At 42.3% G+C, this 15,596-nt stretch overlaps 1 long non-coding RNA gene and 1 pseudogene across 1 annotated transcript; one reads left to right on the top strand and one right to left on the bottom strand.

Annotated features, from left to right (window-relative positions):
• The first annotated feature begins 5,127 nt into the window (after window positions 1-5,127).
• LOC123446440 lies at window positions 5,128-6,092 on the top strand. The gene is made up of 2 exons (XR_006631348.1): window positions 5,128-5,511; window positions 5,593-6,092. It is a non-coding gene; the product is annotated as an uncharacterized LOC123446440 (long non-coding RNA).
• A 3,046-nt stretch (window positions 6,093-9,138) lies between these two features.
• On the bottom strand, window positions 9,139-14,579 carry LOC123450488 (annotated as a pseudogene).
• Window positions 14,580-15,596: the final 1,017 nt, after the last annotated feature.

The raw sequence follows: 15,596 nt of genomic DNA on the forward strand, positions 1-15,596 counted from the left end.
TTGCTTGAGAGGACACACAAAAAACTTGATGGTTATTCATGATAGGTCGCATGCACATGAATAGTTAGTGGGAGCATGTGCATGAAGAATTAGTGGGAAAGAGTTTTTACATGATGGACCCACTTGATGATGTGGATAGGTTTCATGTTAAGATATAGGATAGTAGGGATGAATCTCTTAGGTATATAGGATTATAGAATATAGACTTGGGAAACAAGCAAAACAACTACACACATACATAATTACTCCCCTCCCCTCAAGTCGAAGTGTTGCGCCTGGGGATACAAATACTCACAAGAACTCCTCAAAGGTAGACGTTGGCAAGCCTTTGGTCGTGGGAATGTGAAGAATTCTAACCTTCTCAAGAGCAACCTGTTCGTGAACAAAATGAATATCTAGCTTGATCTGTTTGGTGCGACGATAATGAACCAGATTGGCGGAGAGGTAGACGATAGAGACGTTGTCACGATAGGCAACAATGGCTTTGTGAACGAGATGACAAAACTCATGGAGAAGCTGTCGAGGTCACGTGCACTCAGCGACGACCTTAGCAACGCCACAATACTCTGCCATGATTGGATCGCAAAACCATGTGCCCTTGCTTGGATGACCAGGAGATGTGAAAGTGTGTTATATCAACTACAGGGGGTGCGAATAGGCAATTTTTACAAATTCGTCACTCATGAATTTTTACTTGAGGAATTTGCTAAGTGACGAACTACTTGCAGCGGAATAAGTACTCAGGTGTAAGGATGACATGGCAGCATAGTGGTCATAACAAAATGAAACATACACAGTGTGATAGCGTGTAAACAGGATAAACACGTGAAGAACAAGGTGATGAAGAATTTTAGATGAGGAAATTGAGAAAGTCTTGAGTCAAAGTCCTCAAACAGTAACAATCAATTTCATCAACAAGTATTCGAGGAAATGAAAGAGTTGAGGAAATAGAACCAGGAGCTCAGTGAAGACAATGGTTTGATGACCCAATTCCAACTGCTCTCACAGTCATACGTCTCGTTTGGAGTGGCTTGGTATTTAAACCAAAGGACACACAGTCCCAAGACACACAATCGTTACCGTATTCTCCTTGAGCTAAGGTCACACAGACCTCGCCAACACTCGTGGTAAGTCTTTAGGATAGACTTCGAAACCCTCACAAACTCGGCCACCCGACAATGCACAATTTCCAATTAGGTACTCTAGATCATGATGCCTAACCACCTGGAAGATACAAAGTCTACAAAGGTCACAAGCGTCGGTTCCATATAGGAACAATGTCTTTAGTGATGCTCAATCACTTTGGATTTTTGGTTTTGGATTTTGGGTTTTTCCTTGCTGATGATTTTCTTTCAAAGTCGTCAAAGGATGGGCTGCTCTCAAATGAGAAAGTCTTGAGTCAAAGTCTTCAAACAGTAACAATAAATTTCATCAACAAGTATTCGAGGAAATGAAAGAGTTGAGGAAATAGAACCAGGAGCTCAGTGAAGACAATGGTTTGATGACCCAGTTTCAACTGCTCTAACAATCATACGTCCCGTTTGGAGCGGCTTGGTATTTAAACCAAAGGACACACATTCCCAAGACACACAATCCTTATCGTATTCTCCTTGAGCTAAGGTCACAGAGACCTTGCCCAACACTCGTGGTAAGTCTTCAGGACAGACTTTCAAACCCTCACAAACTCGGCCACCCAACAGTTCACAATTTCTAATTGGATGCTCTAGACTATGACGCCTAACCATCTGGAAGATACACAGTCTTCAAAGGTCACAAGCGTCGGTTCCACACATGAACAATCTCTTTAGTGATGCTCACTCACTTTGGGTTTTTGGTTTTGGATTTTGGGTTTTTCCTTGCTGATGATTTTCTCTCAAAGTCCTCAGAGGATGGGCCGCTCTCAAATGACAAGTGTCAAGTTCTCTCTAAGCAGACAACCATCTAGTGGTTGTGGGGGGCAACTATTTATAGCCAGGGTGCAACCCGACATGATAAGACATAAATGCCCCCAATGATATGATTTTCATGTGGATAAGATTTTGGGGATAGCTCGCGCGAAGCACAACAACGGTCGGAATTTCAAACTATGAAAATCCTTAGATCTATCATGTTCCTCACTTGTAGGCAATTCACACTGGCGAAATCCTAACTCCCTAGTCAGACCAATTTCCTGAGAGACGGGAAGAACATCGTCTGTGTCACTGAAGAATTTGACTGAACTTCAAGATATTTCCAAAGGCTTCACTCAAAGGATTGGTTATGTGTAGGCTTTGAGATGAGAATCACTTGGACATTTTTCTTTAGTATTACCTCGACCCCTTTAATAGTACGGTGTTCCTATGACTCAAAACAAGGGAAATGAAACTACGAAAACAAAAGTCTTTACGCTTCGTAGTCCTCGCATCAATATCTTCAAAGACACACCAATTCCCTCACTTTCAAAGTCTTCAGGAAATTATCAAAGTCTCCAGTTGAAGACATTCATTTTTAGGGGTCGACGTTTTTCAAATATATCATACTCCTCATGAATTATAGAGCGTGTATACACTCACAAACATATTAGTCCCTTAACCTGTAAGTTTTCAACACATCAAAATCACTTAGGGGCACTAGATGCACTTACAATCTCCCCCTTTTTGGTGATTGATGACAAATAGATTAAGTTTTCTACGGGGATAAACATATGAAGTGTAAGTACTAAGTTTGAGGAATTCAATTGCAAGATATAGAGAAAACCCCCCTGAAGATGTGCATATTTGAGGAATTTGCTTTGGACTGCAAATGCACATGATAGGTTAAATTCATGGAGATCTCCCCCTATATCTTGTAATCCATACACGCATTGAACATATATCATGAGGAATTTGAAATGCATGCCGGAAAATGGTGTCTCACAAAATTCAGCATGCATGCCTTAATGAACATGAGGAAGAAGCATGCAAAAAGTAGTTCAAAAGCGCCAGACCATCATCAAACTTAACTTTACAACTCATACAATCAAACACCTCAGAAGAGCAGGAGTTGTAACTTAACAAAAGACAACCCATATAGACCCACTTGAAAACGAACTCAAATTTCTCCCCTTTTGTCATCAAGTGACGAAAATGGACGACGAAAATGGACGAAATTGAGGACTAACACCCCTGAAGAATACCTTCTTGACGGTGGTGGAGGAGCGCTAGCGTTGCCGGGGTCGTTTGTTGATGCAGGGCAGGCAGCAGTGTCGTCGAGGTCCTCAACTTCATCTGTCGAGCGCAATGAAGAAAATGAGCTTGTAACCAGCTGAGGAACTTGAACCTTCTTGAATTTCTTCTTTAGTGGATATGACCAGATAAGTCATGCTATAATTCCATCTCTGCAAGTTCTTGAGGAGTCTTGTGATGAGATAGAATGGTCCATGTGCGATTGAAGATTTCGTGCAAATAGTAATGATTCTTCCTCAGAGAGTTATGCATGACACTCATGTCACGGAGAATTGCACAAAACTGATGTTTGACCCACTTTTGATTTCGATTGACCATCTGATGAAGACTTAGAAGAATCTCTTGACCAGTCATCACTCGTGGGGCACGTTCTCGAGGATTTTATGCTGGAGCCTTTGCAGTAGAGTCTCGAGAAGTAGTATCATCATTGGTGAAATATGAAATAGCTTGACGAAATTGACCATTTAGAGCGCGAGTTCCTTCGTCATATTTGCCCTTCCCTTCCATTGAGGAAAATGTCTTCTTGATGACTTCGATTGGGGGTAGAAAGCTGAAGTGATTCTGAAAATCCGCTTGATAAGGAATTGAGGATCTTACTCTGATGAATTTCATAATCCAGGGGGCATATGACTTCAATTCAAATGGTGGTAAGGCAATGTTGGCCAAAGTCCTCATGAAGAAATCATGAAGGTTTATGGGAATCCCATGAATGATATTGAATAACACATTCTTCATGGTGCCAACCACGTCATCTTCTTCAGAATTGTCACCCTTAATTGGATTGAGGGTTTTGGTCAATATACGATACACTGTCGTGGGCACATAGAGCAAACCCTTCACTAAGAAGGTGGTTCTTGGAGCTTGGCGTGGTGCCAAAGGCTTCATCAGCACTTGCGCCAGATGATTTATCTTGCGCCCTCTTAGGAAATACCGACTGAGACTACACGAAGCAATTCAGTTGCCGGGGCAGTGTAATGTGTGTCTTCAGTCATCCAATCTATTATCCATGTGTTAATATCATGTGCTTCACGAGAGATGTGCAAAGTTGCATAGAACTGAAGACAAGCTCTTCATTCCAATCATAGGTGTCAACGTAGAATGGTAGGAGTCCAGCTTCATGAAGAACGTTGAGGACTTGAGAGAAGCATGGAATGAACTCCATATCGGCGTGAGGAATTTGACGCTGCTGGAAGATTTTGTTCTTATCAAATAGAACAACACCATAGAAATTGATCTGGGTTGAAGTCCAGAACCTCTTGCGCCTAATCCTTGAAGAAATGATGTTCATCATAGAATTTGTTCTTTGTTAAATTTTGACCGCTTTGTGCCTTTGTATGGCTGAACAGGTTTGGGATGAAGATTTGGCTTATATCGCCCCACATTTTCTCTTGGCACAATGGCTATTTCAGTAATTTGAGGAATTTGTGCCATAAACTCAACAACTGCAGACTGAGCATTTTGTACAACAATTTCTTCAACAATAGTGTGAGTGTTGATTTCACCAGCCACTGGTTCATCAACTGGTGGCAGAGGAATATGAACAGTAGTTTCTTCAGCCATAGGCACTCCAGACTGAGGAATTTGGACAACAGGTTCTTCAGCTGCAGTGTGGGTGTGAATTTCTTTAGTTGATGGAGCTGGAATTTCTTCAATGACAGGCCCTCCAAACCGTGTAAGGAGAGGAATAGTTTCTCTAGTTGATACAGGTGGAATCTCTTCTAAAATTGATTTGAGAGGAGTGGGGCGACCTTCAAACCATGTTAGAATTTCTTCTGTTTGGGCAGACGACTGAGGAATTTGACTTAGTGGGTTGTCATTGGCGAATTTGGATGTGCAACTTACCAATATTCATCATTGACCACAGGAGTGGTGTTTCCAATGTCCACATTCTCATCAAGTTCTTCAACTGCAGGCTCCTCTTAAGTGAACCGAGGCTGGGACGATGATACCTGAGGGGATGAGGTGATTACATCCACCTCAATTTCTTATCCAATCGGCTCGGAGGAAGCAACACATCGATTTTCTTCATTTTCTTCATCTGGGATGACATAGTCTTCACCAAATGGTACTATTTCATACGAAGGTACTGAGGAGATAGGAGTGGCATCAATGGTTGAGGAACTTGGCAAAATCCTCAATCTTTGGGCATCTGAGGATTTTGCAAAGGATGATGCATTTCTCTTTCGCGTGGCTTCCTTCTCTGCAACCTTTGTTTTCTTCGCTTATGATGCAGAAGGAGGTGTATCTTCCTTCACCTTTGAAGATTTTGCAGGTGGAGCGGAAGGTGAAGGTGATGCAATTTCTCTAGGTACGAATGATGTCGTCGCCCTGTCAGGTTCAATTTCTTCGGGCGCAACATATTCTTGAGCTGCCCTGGCTTCTTCTTCAGGCGAACAGTGGAGGTTGCCCTTGCAATTTCTTTAGGAGCTGGAATTTCTTCAGGAGCCCTTGCAATGTCTTCAACAGGAGCTAGCCTGAGGAGTTTGAGAATGCGATGGAGCTGTAACCATTGTGTTATGGTCAATGATGACTTTGGTCGCCGCATTGACGAATCAGACCTTGGAACCTTACCAATCAGCATGGTATCAGTTCTATTATTCACTTTGGTTTTTAATCTCAGTTTGAGCAGAAATAAGTTGATGTGGAGTTAGGGAGAGAACGTTGTTCTTCAAGAAGCGTTCCTTCTTGTTTTGTTCCCTTCTAGACCTTTTGGCCTTTTCATATTTCCATTTTTCTTCTGCTACAAGGGCAGCCAACACATGACTTGGACCAGGTGGCAATTTTAAGTCATCAATTGGGGTATGAGGATCTTTGTACCAGACATCGATAAGTCAAGCACTATCCTTGGATCCATCATGAGAGGAATTTGAGTGCCCTTTGCTTGAGCTACTCCCAGTTGTTTGCATGTGATGATTTTAGAAAGTTCTTCATCATTAGCTTCATCTTCCTCAGATACTGAGGGTACATGGAAGACCACCTTGTGAGGACTTGGTCTTTTGACACGTCGAGTTGTCACCTTATTTTTCATGGTTGTGGCACTTGAAGAAGTGAGAGCTGAGTCACTTGCAGATGTCCTCGAGGGAACTGTGAATCCAACTGGTTGCTGACATGTCGCGAGATGAACTCGTGTTGAGGTCTTTGCGGCAGCAGCTGAGGAAGTGGCAACCACGGAGGGAGCTGGCTAAGGAATTTGCTGTGAGGGATTTGAGCTTGAGGACTTTGACTTCACACCAGATTTCTTAAGAATACCTCTTTTTGGAACTGTTGCACTCGCAGATTCCTTAGCAGCAAACGAGGTTGCGGTAGCGATAACAACAGTATCACGGTTGAATTTCCCTCACTGCTTCTACAGAGAGCTTCTTCAGCTTGGCTTGGCGCTTGGCCCACTCCTTGGAAAATTCCTCACCACTTTTGATACTGGTGGGACCGCTACTTGACTGTAACTCCCAATATGAGATCCTATCCTTATTTTGGCTCGAGGTCCTTGACAAGGATAGAAGCGCATCTCGTTGTTTCGCAAGAATGGATATCGTTACAAGTACATGTACAGAAGAGATGAGTATATGGAATTGGCTTACACTCGCCACAAGCTAATCATGATCATCTCAATACAAACATACACTCAATCACGAGTCAGAAGAGCAGGGCCCGACTACGGACGAAATCAAACGATAAAAGCGATGTCCATCCTTGCTATCCGAGGCTGCGAGCCTGGAACCCATCCTAGATCGATGATAAAGAAGAAGAAGAAACTCCAAATAGAACAATCATTGCGCTCATATCAAAGTATTGCTTTATCTGTACGTGCAACTGTTGTTGTAGTAATTTGTGAGCCACAGGGACTCAACTCTCATTTACGAAGGTATCAAGTCTAGCAAAGCTTAATGGGTGAGGTATGTTTAAGTGGTGAGGCTGCAACAAGCAATTAAGCATTTATTTGAGTGGCTAACTTAGGAGTACCAGAATAAAAAGGGGGGTGATCTACGCATAATCGAACGTGAACTAATAATGATCAAGAAATGATCCCGAACACCTTCTTATGATTCAAACATAACCCCACCGTGTCCTCTTCCGGATTCAGAACTCACTAGAATAGACAATCACGGTTATGCACACAGTTGACATATTTTAATTAAGTTTACTTCAAGTTTGCTATGACCGGGTGTTAAACAAAGTTTGCAAGTTGCCACATAACCGCAGGCACGACTTTCAAAAAGATTTAACCCTGTAGGGGTGCTCCAACTAGTCCATCACAAACTACCACAAGCTGCGTGGTATAAACTCAACCACGGAAAACCCGTAGTCTTCTCAAATATTCCTATGGAAAACCTCAACCTCGAATCCCGTGCACAAGACGTTCGAGAAAGGTAAAAGAAATCCAGCAAGGCTGCACGACGTGCCGACGATCCCGATAGGAGCCGCGTATCTCGTTCTGAAGGCACAATCGGATGAGCGCAACATATAATGGCCTGATAGAAATCCCCTGAGTTGCCCCGAGGTGGCCCCACACATGACTCTGTTTAGGACTAGCACCATCAGCAGTGGATCTCCCTGTATTATGTTGAATTACTCCTCGGTTTCATGACACCCTATGTTTTAATAACGGTGTTCAGTATTATTATGTTGGGCAAATATAGTACCAATGTTGGGCCTTGCCAGAATAGTTTTATCCCAAAAAGAAAACCAAGGGTGTCCCCGTAACAACCCCAAGCATGTTAGGAGCGCTCAAATATGGAACATAACACCAGTACACAAGTAACTAGCGCGACAAAGATGGAGCAAAACACCGAGCTAGAAGGCCAAGCCTTCCAGCTTTTACCAAGTATATAGGTGCATTGAATTAAATAGCAATAATATTGTGATATAACAATGAATCCATGTTGTCACATGGGAAGCAACTAGCACATGCAACTAGCAACGCTATAAGAAGGGTCGAGCAAGCGATAACATAGCCAAACAAAGGTTTGCCGGGACGTGGAGGGGTTAGAGGCTTTCCATGGCAATGTTGGGAGGCTTGACATAACATGTGGTAGGCAAGAAGGCATAGCGATAGAAACGAGACAACTAGCATAGCAAATATAGTAATGGTATCTAGGGAAATGACCATTTTCCTGTGATCCCGCTTGGAAGAAGAACACATCCGTGAAGTAGATGAACCGACGTAGTCAAATGAATCCTCACACTCCAAAGCGGTTCGGAACTCTATCGAGAAGAAACAATCCGGAACTAACAATCAACACATGATGAACACCGCAACAATCAACTTCTACACATTAAGTGAAGCTCAATATGCAACGAGTTGCATATTGACGAAACTCCACATTTGAATTACTTAGTTCACTCCCGTTTAGGTACCCGACAATGTTAAATGTTGTTAAACATGGCAAGAGGTGAAGCATAATTAAAGTACACTATCTAGGCATTTTAAATGGGATCGGAAACAACATATAGCACTTCCGAAATGACCCAAGATGTTAATTTTGAAATTGGTCCAGATCTGATCTAAACATATTTTATATTTATTAAACAACAAAATAAAGTGGACCATGTGATTCTACACGTCATTCTAGTCGATTTACATATATAGATAATCTAAAACGGAGTCACGGTCTAAAAGATATGAGCAACACAAGATGATATGGTATGAACAAAAAATGTATGCAAATTACATCCACAAGCATGTTAATCATGAATGCAACAATATATTTTGAAACTACATTAAATTCTAGGCAATTTTAAATGAGGCCAGAACAACGAATAACAATTCCGGAAAGTCCCCATATGCAAATTAAGATTTCAGTACTGTTGTGCCTATAACACAATTTTAGAGTTGTTAAACAGCAAAATGAATGCCACCATGTTATTCTACATATTTTTCTAGTCAAGTTACATATGTTGAACATTTTAATTGGAGCTACGGTTAATTAGTTATGAATTAAACTGTTTTAACATGGCATCTACACAAATTAAATGCAAATAGCAGGTTAAACATTTATATCATGGATGAACGTTGGATAATGTGAAACTACATAAAATTCTACACATTTTACATATATAGATTATTTTAATGCGATGCACGGTTGATGAGTTATTATGTGATGAAGATGAGGGTCTATTCTACAGGTCTGCAATTCTGTGGATAATTAGACAAATTCGCAAGACTGAAAAAACAGCACGGGCCAAGACAGACTGGCCCAATAGTGCACGGGCTCGGCGCTGAATTCTATCGGACGTCATGGGCGAGGGATAGGGGTCGCTGGGGGCTCACCTTGTGGTCTTGGCCCATTCGGTGGAGAGGTAGGGCTGCTTGAGCAGCGACGCTGGGCTGGGCCTTGGCTCTCCTGTGGGATTCGGTGCCTCGGACGATCTGCGTCGATGGAGCACACGCTGGTCGGGCCTTGCACGGAAGCTGGGCTGGCTAGGAGCGTTGGAGCAAGCCCACGTGGGCGTTGGCGAATGAGCAAGCATCTTGGACAGGCGCCTCTGGTCGTGGTGGACGACGTTGCACCGAGCTTGACGACGGATGCCCGGGGCGGCGTGGACGATCAGATCTAGACAACCGGGACCTTCTTCGGTCAGATCCCACCGGATCTGGGCTAGCGGCAAGGTGTAGTGGGTCGAGCGGCGGTGGCTCCGATGGTGGTGCCACGACGGGTGACAGGGTGGGCAGCCACCGGCTGCGGCGAGGCGCTGGGCAGCGACGGTGCGGCTCCGACGAGGGACGACGAGGTCCGGTGATGGATCTTTGAGGTATTTCTCTTGAGAGATGAAGATGTCGTTGCGTTGTTGACGCATTTGAAGACCTAATAAGAATTTCAACCCCCATCATGGACATTTGATATTCTTCACTCGTTATGTAGCCAGACTCGTCACTGTAACGTTTGCGAGTACATCCAAATATAATATCGTCTACATATACTTGACACACGAATTGTTCATTGTCATAGGATTTTGTGAAAAGAGTTGGATTGAGTGAGCTAGGTTTGAAGCCTTTCTTCATGAGGAATTCCTTCACAGTATCATACCATGCCCGAGGGGCCTGCTTGAGGCCATAGAGGGCCTTATTGAGTCTAAAGACTTTGTCACGATGCTTAGGGTCTTCAAAACCTGGGGGTTGAGCAACATATACTTCTTCCTCAAGCTTACCATTGAGGAATGCACTTTTCACATCCATTTGATATAAGATGATATTATGATGGTTAGCATAAGCAAGCAATATTCAAATAGCTTCAAGTCTAGCAACAGGTGCAAAAGTTTCATTGGAGGCAATTCCCTCAACCTCTGTGTAGCCCCGTGCTACAAGACGAGCCTTATTCCTCACCACTTAACCATTTTTGTCTTGCTTGTTGCGGTATATCCACTTGGTACCGATGATGTTGTGCTTGCGAGGATCAGGCCGCTTGAAAAGTTCCCGCATGTTGTTCAGCTTGAATTGATGCAATTCCTCTTGCATAGCTTGAATCCACTAAGGATCCATAAATGCTTCATCAACCTTGATGGGCTCTGTGATAGAAATGAAAGCAAGGTGCCCACAAAAGTTAGACAAATGTGATGCTTTTGAGCGAGTGAGGGGACCTCGTGCATTGATGTCGTCGAGGATTTTATCAATCTGCACTTCATTCGCCACTCTTGGATGAGCAGGATGACGACTTTGTTGGGTTTGAGGATTTTCATCAGCACCATTTTCCTCAGGAGCACCAACATGAATTTCTTCACTATTCGGGATGACTTCATCAGCTCGTAGTGGTTCTTCAGTGGGTGATATTTTCAGTAGCCTTGAACCTAATGGATTCCTCAGGAGGCATTTCATCTAGCACACGAGGCAGGTGCTCTCTTTATAGCCGTTAGTTCATCGAACCGCACATCTACAACTTCAACAACCTTCTAGTGGTAGGTGTTGAAGACTCCGTAGGTGTGTGAGTCATTTCCGTAACCAAGCATAAAACCTTCATGTGCTTTTGGTGCAAATTTTGAACTGTGATGAGGATCTCCAATCCAGCATTTTGCACCAAAGGCTTTGAAATAACTCACATCAGGTTTCTTGTGAGTGAGGAGTTCATATGAAGTCTTCTTGAGGAATTTGTGAAGATATACCCTGTTGATTATATGGCAGGCAATATTGATTGCCTGTGGCCAGAAATGACGAGGGGTATGATATTCTTCAAGCATAATGCAAGTCATCTCAACAAGGGTTCTATTCTTGCGCTCCATGATGCCATTCTACCGAGGAGTATATGGGGCAGATAGCTCATGAGTAATACCAAGTTCATCAAGATAATCATCAAGACCAGTTTAGTTGAACTCGATCCCATTATCACTCCTGTTGTGCTTGATCTTGACGCTGAAATTCGCCGCTACCCTTGCGGAAAATCGTGTGAAGACTTCCTGCACTTTAGTTTTGTATCAGATAATGTGCACCCGAGTGTAACGTGAGAAATCATCAACAACGACAAAGCCATATAGAGATGCAACATTGGTTAGTGTGGCATAATGAGTGGGGACAAAGAGGTCCATGTGAAGCAATTCAAATGGACGAGTGGTAGTGATGATAGTCTTCGAGGGATGCTTGGATATGGTCATATTTCCAGACTCGCAAGCCCCACATAGATGATCCTTGAGTAATTTGACATCCTCAATGCCTTTGAGGTGCTTCTTCTTCATGAGGGTGTGCAGATTCCTCATGCCAGCATGTCCAAGTCGTCGATGCCATAGCCAGCCTTCTGAAGCTTTTGCAAGTAGGCACGTGGCAGGATGAGGACCTATAGAGAAACCAACAATATACAAGTCTCCTATCCTAAAGCCTTCGAAGACTTTGTATTTGTGAGATTCCATAAGCACAATGCAATGATATTTGCCAGAGATGACAATCATATCAGGATCACAAAGCATTAAGACATACATGAGATTGAATCCGAGGGATTCAACAAGCATGACTTTGTCTATGTGTCGGTCCTTTGAGATTGGAACCTTATCTACACCTAATACCTTGCTTTTTTCCTTTATCAACGTAGGTGATATCCTTCACATGAGATGGAGCTAATGGAATGCCCATCAATAGATTCTTGTCACGAATCATGTGATCAGTGCATCCACTATCGAGGACCCACTCAGTAGCTTTGGGTGATTCCTCCTACAGATGAATTAGTATAACTTACAAAATCATATACTTCAGAGTGAAGAATATGACATAACATTCATCACATATAATTTCACCAAAAAGTGTAATAAGTAATGTAACACGAGGACGTGGGAAATTAATAATTCATTCCATCATGATTAGCTTGCATCCTTTCAAGCATTTCCTCAAATCTCCAGCAAATTCTTCAGACGTTTTGTTTTCGTGTGGAGACCTGACCTGCATAAGTGATTAGTTCATTTTCTTCACCACCCATATCTGGAGGGGTGGCAAAGAGTTCATCATTCTACGAGCACCATATGAGAATTTTGCCATTGAAGATAAAGCACTTCGCTTCACAGTAGGGGGGTTAGAGTACTCAAATGCATATGGAAAGAAATTCTTCAAGGATTTATGGACATAATGATTTGAAGAATAATACACATATTCATGACCCTTAGATTTTCCCTGCAACACAGAGGCATTAGCACGAGCATGAGTAGAATTTTGACCATGTGAGGAATTTGGTCCATGTGAAGACTTTGGTCCATTTGAGGAATTTGATCTGGGGTTCCTATTCTTCATGGGAGGTGTCATGATGAAATTCACCTGAAGATTTTCCAAACAACTCTTGGGAACCCAGATTTTCCTCATAGGATGTTCGTTCAAGCAGTTAGTTCCAACGTATCTAACAAATACTTCATCATTCTGATTTTGAATTGTTTATAGTTGAAGTCAAATGACTCATGAAAGGAATATGAAGATTCACAAGTAAAGCTAGATAGTGTGGATGGATCTACAAGAGGTCCTTTTGCAGCAACCCATGAAGTTTTGGGATATTGCTCAGGTTTCCAGTAGGATCCATCAACATTCAATTTTCTCTCGAATGCAATACCCTCTTTTCTAGGGTTCCTCTTCAGAATTTTCTTTTTGAGCACACCACAAAGGGTTTGATGCCCTTTGAGACTTCTGTATATGTCTGTCACATACAATTCCTTCAACCCTGCATTTTCGTTAGTAACATTCATGGTTTTGTTAGTTGAGAAATTTTCGACCACATATATAATTGAAGAATTTGCAGCAACAGAAGCATTTGAACGTTCAGGTGAAGAATTAGCAGTTTCACGTTCGATGCATTTCAAGCAAGGTGGCATGAATTCTTCCACAGTGGAACTGATCTATTGAGCAAGCAAATAATCGTTTTCCCTTTGAACATCATCATGAGACATTCTTAGTTTCTCAAGATCTTGCTTTCTTTGAAGAAATTCATAGAAAAGCTTCTCGCGATCAACTAAGAGAGTTTCATGACGACTCTCAAGGATATCAAACTTAGATTGAAGATGTTGGAAGTCATTATTTAGAGTTTGAGTCTGATCCATTTCCTCGTTCAACACGTCATCACTTTTGTCTAGCAGTTTCTGAATCTTTTCAATAGCATTCTGTTGCTTAGTGGCCATATTAGCAAGTTTGTAGTAAGTAGGTTTCTGATAATCATCAGGTTCATTTTCACTAGAGTCAGATGAGGAAGCATGTTTGAATACCTTGGCACCTTTTGCCATGAAGCAATAGGTGGGAGGAGAGTCATCGCCGTAGTCATTAGTGGTGTTGACGATACCATTTTCTTCAATGCTGAAGATGGACTTGCTGAAGAATGTGCTATCAAGAGCTAGACTTTCCACACAAGAGTCTAACTCCTCCTCAGATCCTTCATCTTCCTCGCATTCCTGAAATTCTTCTTCAGAATCCATTTCCTTGCCAATAAGTGCCCGACCCTTCGTGTAGCTGTTCTTCTTGTGTGATGAGGACTTTGAAGATTTCTTCTTTTTCTTGGAGTCATCAGAATTGTCATCCTTGTATTTATTCTTATTTGATTCCCTTAGCCAACGAGGGTAATCAAAAATGTAGTGGCCAGACTTCTTGCATTTGTGACAAGTTCTTTTCTTGTAATCCTCAGATGAAGATTCTGATTTCTTCACATCTGTTTTTGATGATTTTCCAAACTAACCCTTCAGGAAAACTTCTGGAATTTCCTCACAATCATTGCAAGCTCCTGACCAAGTTCTTGAGGATCACCAAGACTGCAATCGGATTCTTTGTATTCCTTAGATGAGGAAAATTGCCTTTGCCTTGAGTGCACGAGATCTTCCATAGCTTAGCCCATAGAGATCTGCTTTCTCACATTGTTGGAATTCATGAGTATTGAGCCTCTCAGGAATATCAGCAGGATCCAATGACTTGTAGTCTCCACACTCTTGAATCATCAAAATCAGTGCATCGAAGGAGGAATCAAGAGATCTCAGCAATTTCATCACCACCTCATGGTCGGTGATGACAATGGCACCAAGAGCATGGAGCTCATTAGAGATATCAATGAGGCGATCAAAGGTTTGCGAAACATTTTCGTTGTCGATTATTTGGAAGCGGTTGAAGAGATTGCGAAGAACATCACATCGAGAGTCACTGTGAGTTGAGATTCCTTCGTTGACTTTGGACATCGTGTCCTAGATGAGTTCTGTAGATCCCAAAGCACTCACTCTACCATACTGACGTTTGCTCGGATGGCAACATATGATATTCTTTGCTTGGGAGTCAAGTTGCTTGAATCTCTAAACTCAACAATGTTGATAGATGAAGAGACAGAGGGAACACCATTTTCCACAGTATACCAGAGATCATTATCAATTGCTTCAAGATTAATGCACAACTTGTTCTTCCAGTAGGGGTAGTCCGTCCCTTCAAAGGTAGGACAACCCGCAGAGACCTTGATCATACCTGGAGTCGACATAACTAAAACTCTAGGTGGTTAAACCAAAATCATACAGAACAAGGGAGGACCTTGCTCTGATACCAACTAAAAGCGCGTTAATCGACTAGACGGGGGTGAATAGGCATTTTTTACAAATTCATCACTGAGAAAATTCTACTTGAGGAATTTGCTAAGTGACGAACTACTTGCCGCGGAATAAGTACTCATGTGTAAGCATGACATGACAGTAGCATAGTCATCATAACAAAATGAAACATACAAACAGTGCGAGTGGCGTGTAAACATGATAAGCAGGTGAAGAACAAGGTGACTGAAGAATCTGAGATGAGGAAATTGAGAAAGTCTTCACTCAAAGTCTTCAAATAGTAGTAATCAGTTTCATCAATGAGTATTCGAGGAAATAAAAGAGTTGAGGAAATAGAACCTGGATCTCGATGAAGACAATGGTTTGATGACCCAGATCCAACTGCGTGACATTCGTACGTATGGTTTGGAGCGGTTTGGTATTTAA

Source organism: Hordeum vulgare, chromosome 4H (assembly GCF_904849725.1).
Source record: "Hordeum vulgare subsp. vulgare chromosome 4H, MorexV3_pseudomolecules_assembly, whole genome shotgun sequence".
NCBI classification, from domain to species: Eukaryota; Viridiplantae; Streptophyta; class Magnoliopsida; order Poales; family Poaceae; genus Hordeum; species Hordeum vulgare.